Source organism: Podarcis gaigeae (genome assembly GCF_964106915.1).
Source record: "Podarcis gaigeae genome assembly, chromosome: W".
NCBI lineage: Eukaryota > Metazoa > Chordata > Lepidosauria > Squamata > Lacertidae > Podarcis > Podarcis gaigeae.
In genome coordinates, this window is record NC_139695.1 from 11,826,447 (window position 1) to 11,840,362 (window position 13,916).

Consider the following 13,916-nt stretch of genomic DNA (forward strand, 5'->3'; position numbering starts at 1 on the left):
CCATGGGTTGCTCAGTGGCCTGTGCAGCCTTTGAGGCATTCAGTACCTTCCTGGACTGGGCGCTTCGCTTTAGAACAGGCTCTGAGGGCAATACGCAACGGCAGCGGCCAGGATATTGCTAGCACAGAACTGGAAAACACCTAATATCCCAACTATTAGAGAATGGCAAATTAAATTATTTGAATATATAGAACTAGCAATGATGACACAGAAGATCAGGCATCAAAAAAACGTAAAATTTATTAATGACTGGAATAAATTTATTACATACATAGAAACAAACTTAGGAAACATTAAAATCACAGTAGGAGTAATATAAAACCTGCGATGTATACACAAAGGTTATAAAAAGGATACCGCAGAAGATAATGAGAAGATATAGCTCAAACCGTGATGGAGGGAAGTAAGTTTAGCGTTATGCTATGAATTAATGTTTTTCTATGTTATTAATTTATGTATTTCTGTTTTGGTGTTGTTTTTTGGTATGTTCGTGGTTGTGTTTTAGGTTATGTTGTGCTTCTTTCAAAAAAAACAACAACAACAACAGCTTAATAAAAAGAATTTTTTTTAAAAAAAGAACAGGCTCTGAGGGTGTGTCGAACTATTTGGACGACTTTATCCTCGTAGCTTATAGTAAACATAAGTGCTCAGAACTTCTCGAAGCCTTCACATCTTTAGTGGGGGAGTTGGGCGTACCTCTAGCCGCAGACAAAATGGAGGGCCCAGCTACAACTATGGTTTACTTGGGTATTAAATTGGACACTGTCGCCCAGACCTCTAAACTGCCCAGAGAAAAATTGATTGCACTCAGTGACCTTATTCGACAACTCCTCCCCCTAAGAAAAGTTACCCTCAGGCAGATTCAGTCACTGTTAGGCCATTTAAATTTTGCTTGCCGTGTGGTTTCCCCTGGCCGCCCATTCTGCGGCCGCCTCGCGAGGCTGTCAGCAGGTCTGCGATCCCCTCATCACAGGGTTCGCCTATCCGATCCGTAAAATCCGATCTGGAAGTCTGGTTGAAGGGGGGCCACTAGGGGGCGCATTGGAAGATGGCCGACAATACCATCTCTCCAACCCACACGGGGTAATTAAGAGGCTGTTATGGGAGTAGGCAGCCTCCCTTGTTGCCCCAAGGAAATGGGGAACACTTCCCTTTCCTGCTGTGCCCATAAATCACCCCCTAATTCAAAAGAAGGGGGTGAGGGCCCTAGGCAGAATGCCCCCGTGTGGACCTTGGCTCTCCTGGACGCTGTCTCTGATCGCGCACTAGTTGCAGCAATTTGGAATAATTAATTACAAAGGAAGCAAATGCACATATTTCAAGTGAAGAAGGGGAGTGAAGTCTGCTAATTTAAGTGACCTCTGCGAAAGAAGACGACAGGCTGGAGAAACAGGAATATTTTACGATGAAGATACACCAAAGGCGGGGTATGTTGACAACGGGGCTGAATGGGGGGGGGACCTTTTTTACTTTCCTTCTATGTGATTTACAAGAACCCCTCCTCATTAGAATCGTTGGTTGAACTGACCCAAGCAGGATGATTAAGGTCTGTGTGGAGATAAATTTTAACCAAAAGTATGCTTTATGGAGACCGAGAAGCAATAAGAGCTTTTGGGAATGGCACAGCAATTAATTCGGAGTCGCCATCGTGCCAAAGGATTTATAGCCGGGAGGAAGAATGGACTTGTTTTCAGACTGCTTTCCTAGTGAATCTCCTCAGAGGTTTTGAGAAAGGAGGCAGATTGGTGAAGATTAATGACGCTAAGACTGTTTTGATGTATGGAAGTGATGTTATATGGAAAACGTCTGGATATGGCTACTGGATAAATAAAAAAAATATCCACGCAGGATTACAAACTGTTCTAACCAGCTTGCAGAGACTATCAGAGGTCACAAAGAGAAAGGAAAAATATATGAAAATATCAACAAGAGATGTGGAAAAATAATAAGAAAGGACTGGATAGTACTGTGAACATCATAAGGTTAGATTTGTGGACATTAAAACAGCAGTAAGAAGCAAGAAGTTGATTGGATCCCTTCAGAACTTGAAATATGGGTACCCCCAACAAAAATCTAAAATTCGGCTGTGTAATTTGGAATTTATGTAATTTGGTTTGATTTGGTTTGATTTGATTGGTCGGTTAATAAAAAATTATTCTTAAAGGAAGTCTGGTTGAAGTTTTTGGAAAGTTATAACGGAATTTCCTTGTGGCAGGATAACATGTTGCTGCAAGTTGACTTTCAGGTGCACTCAGATGCTTCAGGCTCTCTTGGGTTCGGTGTTTACTTCAGGGGGCAATGGTGTGCCCAGCGCTGGCCCGCAGCCTGGCAGGGGGGCCCCATAACCAGAGATTAAACCTTCCTGGAATTCTTCCCGATCGTAGTGGTCTAAGGAATTTAGTAACCATAGGGTATGCTTTCACACCGACAACCAGGCAGTAGTATCAGTCCTTTCCAAGCAGGCCACCCGGTCACCAAGGGTGGGTGCCCTTCTTCGTTCCTTTGTTCTCTTGTGCTTAGAGCCCAATATCCACTTTTCCGCCAAATTTGTGCCTGGTGTTAACAATGACATTGCGGATGCCCTATCTTGTTTTCAGATGGACCGCTTCCGCTCGTTAGCACTGGAAGCACACCAGCTTCCTCAGCCTTTCCCGGAGCACCTATGGAGCCTTGGGAACTAGAAGTGATGCAGGGAGTATTAGCCTCGGTGGCGCCTTCCACTTTAAGATCTTATAATGGAGCTAGAATCAATTCCCCTCCTGTCAAGTCTGAGGTTCTTGCCTACTTAGTGCACCTGAGACGCTTGGGCCGCACCCCTAAAACCCTCAACTTGCAGGCGGCGGCAATATCATTCTTTTGAAAGGCAGTTTATTCCTCTGACCCATGCACCGACTTTGTTATGCGGAAGGCCTTGGAGGGCTGGCGCAGGCTGCTGCCCCCCAGCTGCGATAAGAGAAGGCTAATATCATTTGACATCCTTTACCAGATTCATAAAAAGTTGAGAACTGTTTGCTTGTCTAAGTACGAGGCCCGCTTATTCTCACTTCGTGTTGGGGAGGTGGTATATGAAGGGGGTCAACGAGGTTCTTCCCGGGGTTTGCTATTAAGCGATGTCACGCTATCATGGGAGGATCTAGTCTTGAGGATACGCAGTTCCAAAACAGACCAGTACGGGAGGGGGGCTTTAGTTCGGCTCTTGGCAACTGGAAAAACAGGCACAGGCCCATGCCCGGTTAAGAATACTAGGCGCTTCTTGTTTATGAGGACTAATTCAGCAGGGCTGTGACTAGTTTCAGAACTCACAGGGTTAAGGAGTTCTGAGTGACGTCTCTCCATTCCTGAGGCGTGACTACTAGGTGGGAGTGGCTTTATCTCACTGCCTGTTTGTCTCTGCTTCCGAAAGAGACAGAAGCAAAATGTGCGAGCTGAGTCCAGGAAAGCTCTGTAATTGTTTTACTGCACGAATAAAAACTGAGTTATAAACACACTGACGCCTAAGTGTGTTTGATCTGCTTAACACCGGGGAGCAACAGCACGCTGCGGGTAAAAGCTCTGCATTTGTGGCTGACGAAGGACGAGGGACCGGGAGCAGAGGCGCCAGACAGAAGTGTGCCGGGCTTCCATTCAAGCAGCTGCGCCTAATTGGGGTCCAATCCAATTAGCCACGCCAATTATTCAACAGGTTATGGGTCGCTAATTACTGCTTTGAAGCTGTTGCGACGGTGTGCCGGTGTGTGTTTGAAGTCAGCTGAGAAGACGCTGGGGCCAGCTGGAGTCCTGCCTGTGTCTGGGGCAGAGGAACTCGCTGGGAAAAGAGCTGATCTGCTGAGCCGGGTGCCGGAAAGCGACTACTGGGAACGTGAGTACGCTGGGCCCTGGGGGAGAAGATGGCAGACGGCCATGATTCATACGCGGTCCCATTCGACAAATTAAATGGAAAAAATTGGGAAGAATGGAGCCGGAAGCTGAAGGCCTGGCTGGTAGCAAAGGGCTTGTGGGAGGCAGTCCAAGGGCCTCCACTACCCCCACCAGCGGCTGGTGCTTCGGCAGCAGAGGTTGCGGCTGCTCACACGTCGCAGAGAAAAAATCAGAGAGCCCTGGGAGCTATAGTGCTCAGTTTGGATGGATCCCAGCTACCTTTGGTGGAAGGGCTGGACACTGCTCAAGAAGTTTATCAAGCTTTAGAAAGAGTGCACCACAGAACCACAGCTGGGGCAAAGATACACACTACCAGGCGCCTGTTTGAGATGAAGCTGCGTCCTGGCGATAGCATTAGACAGCATGTGACTGAGATGCTTTCTGTGTTTAACCAGCTGAGGCTGTTGCAGGTGAACTTTTCTGAGGAGCTGAAGGTTTATATTTTGCTCAGCTCTCTGGATAAAAGTTATGACAATTTGTGTCTATCTTTGGAATCGATGGATCCACAAAGGCTGCGCAGGAGGTTCCCAAGGTCGTTTCTCATGGGAACCAGCCGGGTTTCCATGGCAACCAGTCCAGGAGGGGAGGCAGACATGGGGAATCGCAAGGAGGACGTGACTCAGGAAGCGAAGCCAGTTCTTATCATTTAACAGCTTCTATGGCAGTTTTGCAGGACAGCTCCAAGGAGGAGAGAGTGCTGTGCTGGGTCTTGGACTCAGCAGCCAGCCAGCACCTGATAACAGAGACACCTGCTGTCGAGATGTGGAACTGCAGATCTATTTCAGATGGGAAAAATGTTGTGTTAGCTGATGGGAGACAAATGCTGGTTTCTAAAGTTGCAAATGTTTATTTTTCTGTTTTGCAGGCGGAGATGGAAGTCTACCTAGCGCCTGAGATGAAACATTGTCTTTTATCTGTTCCTTGTCTGTTACAGGAAGGGTATAAGGTGTGCTTTGAAAACAATGTATGCACAATTTCCAAGGCAGGAAAGCAACTGGTCAGTGTTGCAAAGGGGCAGAATAATCTCTTTGTTCTGGAAATGCCTCTGAAGGGTGAGGGGAATGCTGAGAGGGCACAAGCTATGCGTGCTACAGTTCCCACTCATGTTTCATGTGCGTGTGCGTGGCACAAGAAGATAGCACATGGTTCTCTTGAAGAAATCCAGATGTTACCAGAGTGCACTAAGGGTTGCAAAATACAAGAGTGTGGTAGATCCCTAAATTGTAGGGCGTGCGAAAGGGCAAAGGTAAAAGGATGCAGTTATCCCAGGGTGGAGCGGGTAACCACAAAACCCTTTGAGCGTGTGCACATAGACATGTTTGGTCCCATGGCAAAGCCAAGTCTGGGAGGAGCCAGGTTTCTGCTGACAATTTCAGATGACCATACGCAGAATTCCTGGACTTATGCATTGCAATGCAAGGAAGATGCAGCGCAACTGATTAAAGATTGGGTTGCAGAGGTGGAACTAAGGTTCTCCACGAAGGTGCAGGGGGTCAAGTGTGACCGATATGCACAGTTTACTGGGTCTGCTCTGCAGACGTTCTTTCGCCAGAAAGGGATACATCACAAGGTAACTTCTCCTCAAGAGAGGGGGGTGGCAGAGCTCAGAAGTGAAGCTCTGATTAAAGCTACAGAGGTCTTGCTGTCAGACTCTGGGTTACCTCCAAGCTTTTGGGGGGAGGGAGTTCGGACTGTGAATTTCACCTTGAACCGGTGTCCTACAATTCAGTGGTAGGTGACACCCCGTTCTTCATGCTTCATGGAAGGAAACCTCAGATTCATTTCTTCCGTGTGTTCGGGTAACGGGCCTTGGTGCCGATACCAAAAGCACTACAAAAGCCAGGTGGACCTAAGTTCCAGAAAATGATCTTCTGTGGGTATGAGCCTACAACAAAGGGATAGAGGTTTGCATATCCAGAAGGTGACCAGACCAAGCTTCTGGTCAGCAGACATGCTGAGTTCTGTGAACAAGATGGTATGTCAAAGCGCAATGCTAGTCCTGATGTTCTCTCAGAATGTCTGTCTGAGGATGAGGGAGAGCCAGGGGCTGAACCTGTTGATGAAGACCAGGTCGATGACCAGGGTCAAGAACAGGGTGGGGCATCTCCACAGGTTGCTAAAAGAGAGCCCAAGAGTGAGCCTGCGTCTCCTGTTAGCATAATGCAGAGAATTCGAAGACGCTTTAAGACAGAGGGGGAATCCCGTGATGCAGAGGACACACTAGCTGACCACAGTGAGTCAGAGGAAGTACCTGAGTTTGTACCCAGGCGGTCCTCTCGAGCCACGAAGGGCATTCCACCTGAGAGGTATCAGGCCACAGGTGTGTGGGTTGGTTTCGCACAGTGTGAACCTGGGAGTTGTGAGGAGGTTCCACAGTTGCCTGACAAGAACGCCAGGAAGGTGCGTAAGGCATTGGAAAAGGGATTGATCTCACAGAGGTCTGTAAAGGTAAACACCCAAGTCACCTCAGGACTGGACAGAAGAGGGGGTGTGACTAGTTTCAGAACTCACAGGGTTAAGGAGTTCTGAGTGACGTCTCTCCATTCCTGAGGCGTGACTACTAGGTGGGAGTGGCTTTATCTCACTGCCTGTTTGTCTCTGCTTCCGAAAGAGACAGAAGCAAAATGTGCGAGCTGAGTCCAGGAAAGCTCTGTAATTGTTTTACTGCACGAATAAAAACTGAGTTATAAACACACTGACGCCTAAGTGTGTTTGATCTGCTTAACACCGGGGAGCAACAGCACGCTGCGGGTAAAAGCTCTACATTTGTGGCTGACGAAGGACGAAGGACCGGGAGCAGAGGCGCCAGACAGAAGTGTGCCGGGCTTCCATTCAAGCAGCTGCGCCTAATTGGGGTCCAATCCAATTAGCCACGCCAATTATTCAACAAGGGCCATTATTGATTCATGCAGATGGCTCACCCCTGACGTGGCATCAGTTCACTTGTGTCATGTGCTTAACAGTTGCAGCATGCGGCTTCCGCCCCGCGGATTTCGCAGCGCACTCTTTTCGGATAGGAGCAGCCATCACGGCAATGCACCTGGGCCTGACTGCCGAGAGGATTAAGGACCTAGGCTGCTGGAAATCAGATGCTTATAAGGTCTATGTTAGAAAAAGATTATGACTACTTACCTGGGGTTACCTGACCTTGGCCTGTTGTTTCAATTTTCTTGGAGGAACTATGAGGGCGCGCATCTGGATAATCGGGCACAGCATTGTGCATTGGGCAAGGGTCCGCGACATCAATTCCGGTCTCGGGCCGCACCTTAACTTACCTTCAGACATCAATATATCCTGGATCTCCTGGAGGGGAATGCGCTGGGCTGAAATGTTGCCCACAATTAGGGCCAGAGCGGCAGTGGAGGGCCCCACAGATGCTTTAGTAATCCAATTAGGTGAAAATGATCTAGCTTACCGAAAGGCAGTCGATTTGATGTGGCATATTTTTAGTGACTTTGAGGAACTAAAGGCCTCTTATCCAAACATCACCATTCTGTGGGCCTCGTTGATGGAGAGGCGGGTTTGGAGAGATAGCCGGTGCCCAATAGCCATAAATAGGGCAAGGAAAGCCTTGGATCAGGCGGTGGTGCGTAGAGTGGCAGCCCTGGGTGGGAGGGTCATTGACCACCCTGGGATACGTTTCAACTGCGAGGCCCTCTACCGGTTTGATGGCGTGCATCTTTCAGATGTGGGAAATGACATTTGGCTGACTGATATAGCAAAGGGGATCAGGGATTGGTTTCAGGCATGAGGGTATTGGCGCCGAGTGGTTGCTCGAGTGGCGGTTAGGCATTGGTAAGGAGGGGTTAAGAGGATGAGGGGGGGAGGAAACGCCATCACCTCCCCCCAAAAAGCGAAGAGTGGTCCTGTCAGGGGCTCAGGAGCAGAGGCACAGGAGAGGGAGGAAATGGAGAGCGAGGAGGAGGAATCCGAGGGGGGCATAGGCAGTGACAGTGGTCAGAGGGATTCCACGAGCCTCTCCAGTGAATCGGAAGATTCACAGAAGGGAGCGCCGATGGCCAGGGCAAGGGGGGTGCCAAGGGGGAAACCCCAGAAGGAAGGGGCCAGCGGGGACTCCCAGAGCAGCAGTTGGAAATCAGGACCAGCTTCCCCACCAGAGCGCAGTGGGGGGGAGGAGTCCCAGGAATCGGGACCAGTGTTCTCACTACCAGCGAGAGGAGATGAGTCAGGATTGACCACGCCTCCATCGGAGAGCGGGGAAACGGTCAAGAGGAAGGTTACCGGCTGGGCGCGCGCGCCAAGTTCAAATGTACAGGCGAGCGGCACAGCAGACAGCCCGGATAGGGAGCCAGGTCCTAAAGCCCGCCGGAAGGAGGGGGAAGACTCAGGGGGGTCAGCGTCAGAAGAGTCCAGAAAGGAGGAAACCCCAGGGAGCAGAAGGACCCAGAGGAGGAAAGAACAACGGAAGAGGTGGAGTAAGGCTAGAGTCTTAAACTGGTGTCTAGGAGGCGGAGACTCAGATGGAGCTTCGCCGGTCTAAGGTCTAGGACGTAGAGTTGCACGCTGCGGTTTGGAAATGGAAACTAATCTTCAATAAAGACTTTTATATGTTATTACTGACTAGCGTTGGTCCTCTGTGAGCTGGGACCTGGAGGCAACTCTGACAGGTCCGACAAAGGACTCCGGGGGCGTGGCCCTGTCCGAAGCCTATGGAGGTGTGGGCCTAAGGCACGCCCCGAGTGGTGACCCAGGGGAGCTCCTAGTTGACGTGTCTCAGCAGGACTCCCCCTTTATGGTGTTAACCCTTCCGGAGGCGGCGCCAACAGCAATGGCGGTCTCCTTCTAGCTCAGAGGGGGAAGCTCCGCGGAAATCAGGTCTGTCCGCTACGGCGAAGCGGAGACCCTTGCAAAAATCACAGGCAGGAGAAGCCTGTGACCGTGGGACTCGGCGGGCACCGGTAGCGCCCCCCGGATTAGCGAAGGAACCCTGTAAGGGGCTCCGGAGCGCAACGGGAGTCTGGCGCGCTGCTGAGAGTCGATCGCTCTTTCCGTGGGGTGAAGCCACACAGCTGTTGCCGGAGAGCGCTGAACTTTTTCCTGTGACAATTCGGCTGTAAAACAACTACCCGTGAGTAGGTGAAGTTTAAGAATTGAGACTTAAAGGAGCAAAAAAAGGATAAATTTGGCACTGAAGCGGGAAGGTGTAAACAGGAAGTCCGCCTTCCGTTTCTGTATACAGTTCAAAGCAAAGACTCTTTAAGCTAAAACCTAGAGAGCTCCAAATCCGAACATCAAAGTAAAGAACTCCCCCCCCCCCAGGTTACAGGAGGGGGGGGAGAGGGAAAAGTGACAACTACCTAACTCCTGGGAACGGACTGCCAGGTCCACTAGAATTGTTGCACTGAGAGTCGCACTATTTATAGACATTGTAACTTTTTAATGGTTAACTCTGCAAAGGAGATACTTGTTGAAGGTCTTCTCTGGATTTGAAACTGTTGCTTGCATTCTGGAGGGGGACTTTGGAAAGTTGGAAAAGACTCTTTATTGTAACTTTAATGACTGTTACAGTGTCCCCCTAGAGGAACATTGAAATTGCACACCCAGCTGGGGGATTTTTCCACTCTTGACTTTGGGGATTTTCCACGGCAAGATTTGACCGTGGGATTGACCTTGATTCTCAGACAAAAGTGTGATGACTGAAAGGATAACAAGATCGGGCAAGGCTAGAGTTCAGCAGCCCAGCACAGTTTCCCAGCAACGTAGATCATCTGTTCCCGGCCCTCCTGTGTCACAGGGGGAAGATTTTGCACAAGCTGGGTCAAAGGAAATGGCTTCAGAAGGGGATTTTACTTCAGTGTTAAATAAAATTTATGAAAAATTGGAAGGCCTAAGCAAACAAGTTACTGAACAATCAACTAAAATAGACCGGAATACTGCCAGCATTAACAATTTGGGACAGAAGGTGAATTCTAATACAGAATCTATTGAAAAATTGCTGGAAGAATCTGTGTCTAATCGGAAAATAGCTGAGGAAGCAAAAGAAAAAGCAGTGGCTGTAGAGGAAGAAATAAAACCGATACGCAAGCAGATTGGGGACCATCAGTCACTTTTGTCTATGATTGAACTGAGGGAGAAACAGACCAATCTGAGGATCAGGGCAGTACCGGAACTTGAAAAAGATAACCTAAGTGACTACCTTACTTAGGAATTTGAAAAAAATTGGAATTTTGGTGGAGCAAGACTTTAAGATAGTAAGTGCGTTTAGACTTGGAAGAGGAGGGAGAAAAAACAGGGTGAGAGACTGTTTGGTTAAGGCTGTTTGGTTACCCTCCGATCGAAAGAAGAGAGAGACAAAATACTGAGTGCGCACTTCCAGAAGACTTTGGAAATCAACGATTCAAGAGTGGAGATTTTTAAGGACATTCCGAAACATCTATTGGATCTTAGAACCAACTATGGAGATTTGGTGGCCCTACTGAGAAGAAACATAATTGTTTTCAGGTGGGAATTCCCCCAGGGACTATCTTTTACCTTTAAAGGGAAAAAGTTCAAAATAAGATCAGTGGAAGGCAAGGAAAAATTCTTGAGAGACCACGAAGAAGACCTGCAAAAAGAAGTTGTAGAAGAGCCAAGAGCTTTAAAACCAGGAGTACTAGACATAGTACCACCACCTTTGGGATCGGATAAACTAGAAAAAGTAATACCACCGTCAGAAGAAGAGGAACTTTTGGGAGCAGTTGGAGGAAAATAGAATAACTACGCCATGTCTCTGCAATTGTTAAGTTGGAACATTCATGGATTTAACTCCCCGGAGAAGAGGAAAAAAGTCTTTCATTTATTGAAAAAGGAACAATTGGACTTAATTTGTTTACAGGAAACACATGTGATTAGGCTACACAGGAAAGTATTGATTAATAAAAGATCGGACAAGGTTAAAAAGAGAGGAGTTGTCATTTATGCTAAAGAGAGCCTATCACCGAAATTTGTTTTTAAAGATGAACAAGGAAGATTTGTGGCAATTGAAATTCAATCACAAGGAGAAAAATTTTTGATTGTAGGAGATTACGCACCAAATGAGGGGAAATCTGAATTCTTTAAGAAATTGCATGAGACATTGTTAGACTATATGGACTACAACATTATTATGATGGGAGATATGAACGGAGTGGTATCTACAAATATGGACAAGTCGCAGAGATAGCTTGTAACTAAAGATGGCAGACTACCAAAAACTTTTTTTGAATTGACTGACAATATGGACTTAATTGACATATGGAGAACTAAGAACCCCCTTGGAAGAGAGGGAACATTCTTCTCTGAAGCCAAAATGACATGGACAAGAATTGACCAAATATGGATAACTAGAGGACTGTCACCTAAGACACGAAAAGTGGAAATTTGCCCAAAAACTTGCTCCGACCATAATGCAGTGAAGATGGAGATGAAACTAACACCAATCGGTTCCTTCAGATGGAGGATGAATGACACCTTATTTAGAGATCAAGAGGTTACCAAGAAGGCCCAAAAAATCTTGAGAGACTATTTTGAGATAAATTTGAATACCATGGTTGAAAAAAGAGTAATCTGGGATGCAAGCAAAGCGGTCATGAGAGGGTTTCTGATTCAACAGAATGCAATAAAAAAGAGAATTCAAAATGAGAAAAAAGATAAAATCTTGGAAAAAATAAAAGAAGGAGAGAAGAAACTAAGAGCGAAACCAAAGTCTCAAGAGATTCTGAGAGAAATAAAGCTACATCAAATACAATATATGAAAATGATAAATCAGGAAGTAGAATGGAAAATTAAGCAGATGAGACAAAAGACATTTGAATCGGCAAATAAATGCGGGAAACTGCTAGCTTGGCAGATGAAAAAAAGACAAAAATTAAACACTATCACAAGTCTGGATGTGGAAGGAAAGAACATACAGAATCCATTGGAGATTAGAAAGTGCTTCCAGAGATATTTTAAACAACTATATACACAAGGGCCACAGAAAGAGACTGATATAGACCAATTTTTAAGAACAAATGGACTACAAAAAATCTCTCAAGAAAATAAGATAATGTTGAACCACAAAATTACAGAACAGGAGGTAGAAGGTGCCATTCAGAACATGCAGTTGGGTAAATCTCCAGGGCCGGATGGTCTAACCTCAAAATACTACAGATCTTTGAAAGACTGGTTAATTCAGCCACTAAAGGAGGTTTGTAATGAAATTTTGGAAGGGAAAAAGGCGCCAGAGTCGTGGAAGGAAGCTTATATTACACTTATACCGAAAACTGAGTCTGAAAAGACACAACTTAAGAATTACCGCCCCATATCCCTGCTTAATGTGGATTACAAAAATTTTGCTGATATTTTGGCTAACAGATTTAAAAAAAGGCATTAGTCGAAGAGATACATAAAGACCAAGCTGGCTTTCTCCCAGGCAGACATTTGTCTGACAACACGAGGAATATAATTAACATTTTGGAGAAGCTGCAAGTGAACATTAATACCAAAGCAGTTTTAATTTTTATAGATGTGGAAAAAGCCTTTGATAATATTTCTTGGAATTTCATGAAGAAAAATCTTCAGGGAATGGGGGTGGGCCAAGGGTTTGAAAATGGTATAAGTGCAATTTATTCAGAACAAAAGGCTAAGTTAATAGTTAATAATGTGATGACAGAGGAATTTAAGATAGAGAAAGGGACACGACAAGGCTGCCCAATTTCCCCATTGCTTTTTATTTCGGTCCTGGAGGTTCTGCTGAATATGATTAGAAGGGACCGTCTGATTAAAGGTATTCAGGTCAGAGCCAAACAATACAAATTGAAAGCCTTTGCAGATGACCTAGTTTTGACGTTACAGGAGCCAGAATCTAGTACGAAAAGAGTATTAGAAATGATTCAAGAATTTGGTCATGTGGCAGGATTTAAGTTGAACAAGTCAAAAACTAAAGTGCTTGAGAAAAATTTTACACCAATTGAGAAAGAGAGGTTTCAGAAGGAGACAGGTTTAACATTAGTTAAGAAAGTAAAATATTTGGGGGTTAATATGACTGCTAAGAATTTAAATTTATTTAAAGATAACTATGAGAAATGTTGGACAGAAGTGAAAAAAGATTTGGAAATATGGTCAAATTTGAAGCTTTCCTTGTTGGGTCGAATTGCAGCTATAAAGATGAATGTATTGCCAAAAATGTTATTTTTGTTTCAGTCACTGCAAATTTTGGACAAGATGGACTGTTTCAAGAAGTGGCATTAAGATATTTCTAGATTTGTCTGGCAGGGCAAGAAGCCCAGAATAAAATTTAAAATATTAACTGACGCAAAGGAAAGAGGTGGATTTGCCCTGCCAGACCTCAAACTTTACTATGAATCAGCAGCATTCTGCTGGTTGAAAGATTGGCTGCTTCTTGAGAACACAGACATTTTGGATATAGAAGGTTTCAATAATGATTTTGGGTGGCATGCATATTTGTGGTACGACAAGGTCAAAGCACATAAAGCATTTAAAAACCATATTGTCAGGAAAGCATTGTTTAATGTCTGGATAAGATACAAAGACTTATTGGAAAATAGAACCCCAAGGTGGCTGTCACCAATGGAAGCGAAGGCTCAGAAAAAGCTCAATATGGAGGCCAAATGGTCGAAATATTGGGAAATATTGGAACAAGATGGAGACAAATTGAAATTGCAGAGTTTTGAGAAATTAAAAGATAAAGTGTGAGACTGGCTTCATTATTATCAAATAAGAGAGGCCTACAATTTGGACAAAAAAAATGGTTTCCAGGTGGAAAAATCAAAATTGGAAACAGAACTGTTAGATCCCAAAACTAAGATACTTTCAAGAATGTATAACTTGCTGTTAAAATGGAATACGCAGGATGAAACGGTTAAATCAGCTATGATCAAATGGGCACAAGACATCGGTCATAATATTATGTTTGCTGACTGGGAACAGTTGTGGACCACCGGTATGAAATTTATGGCATGTAATGCCTTGAGAGAGAATATTATGAAAATGATATACAGGTGGTACATGACACCAGT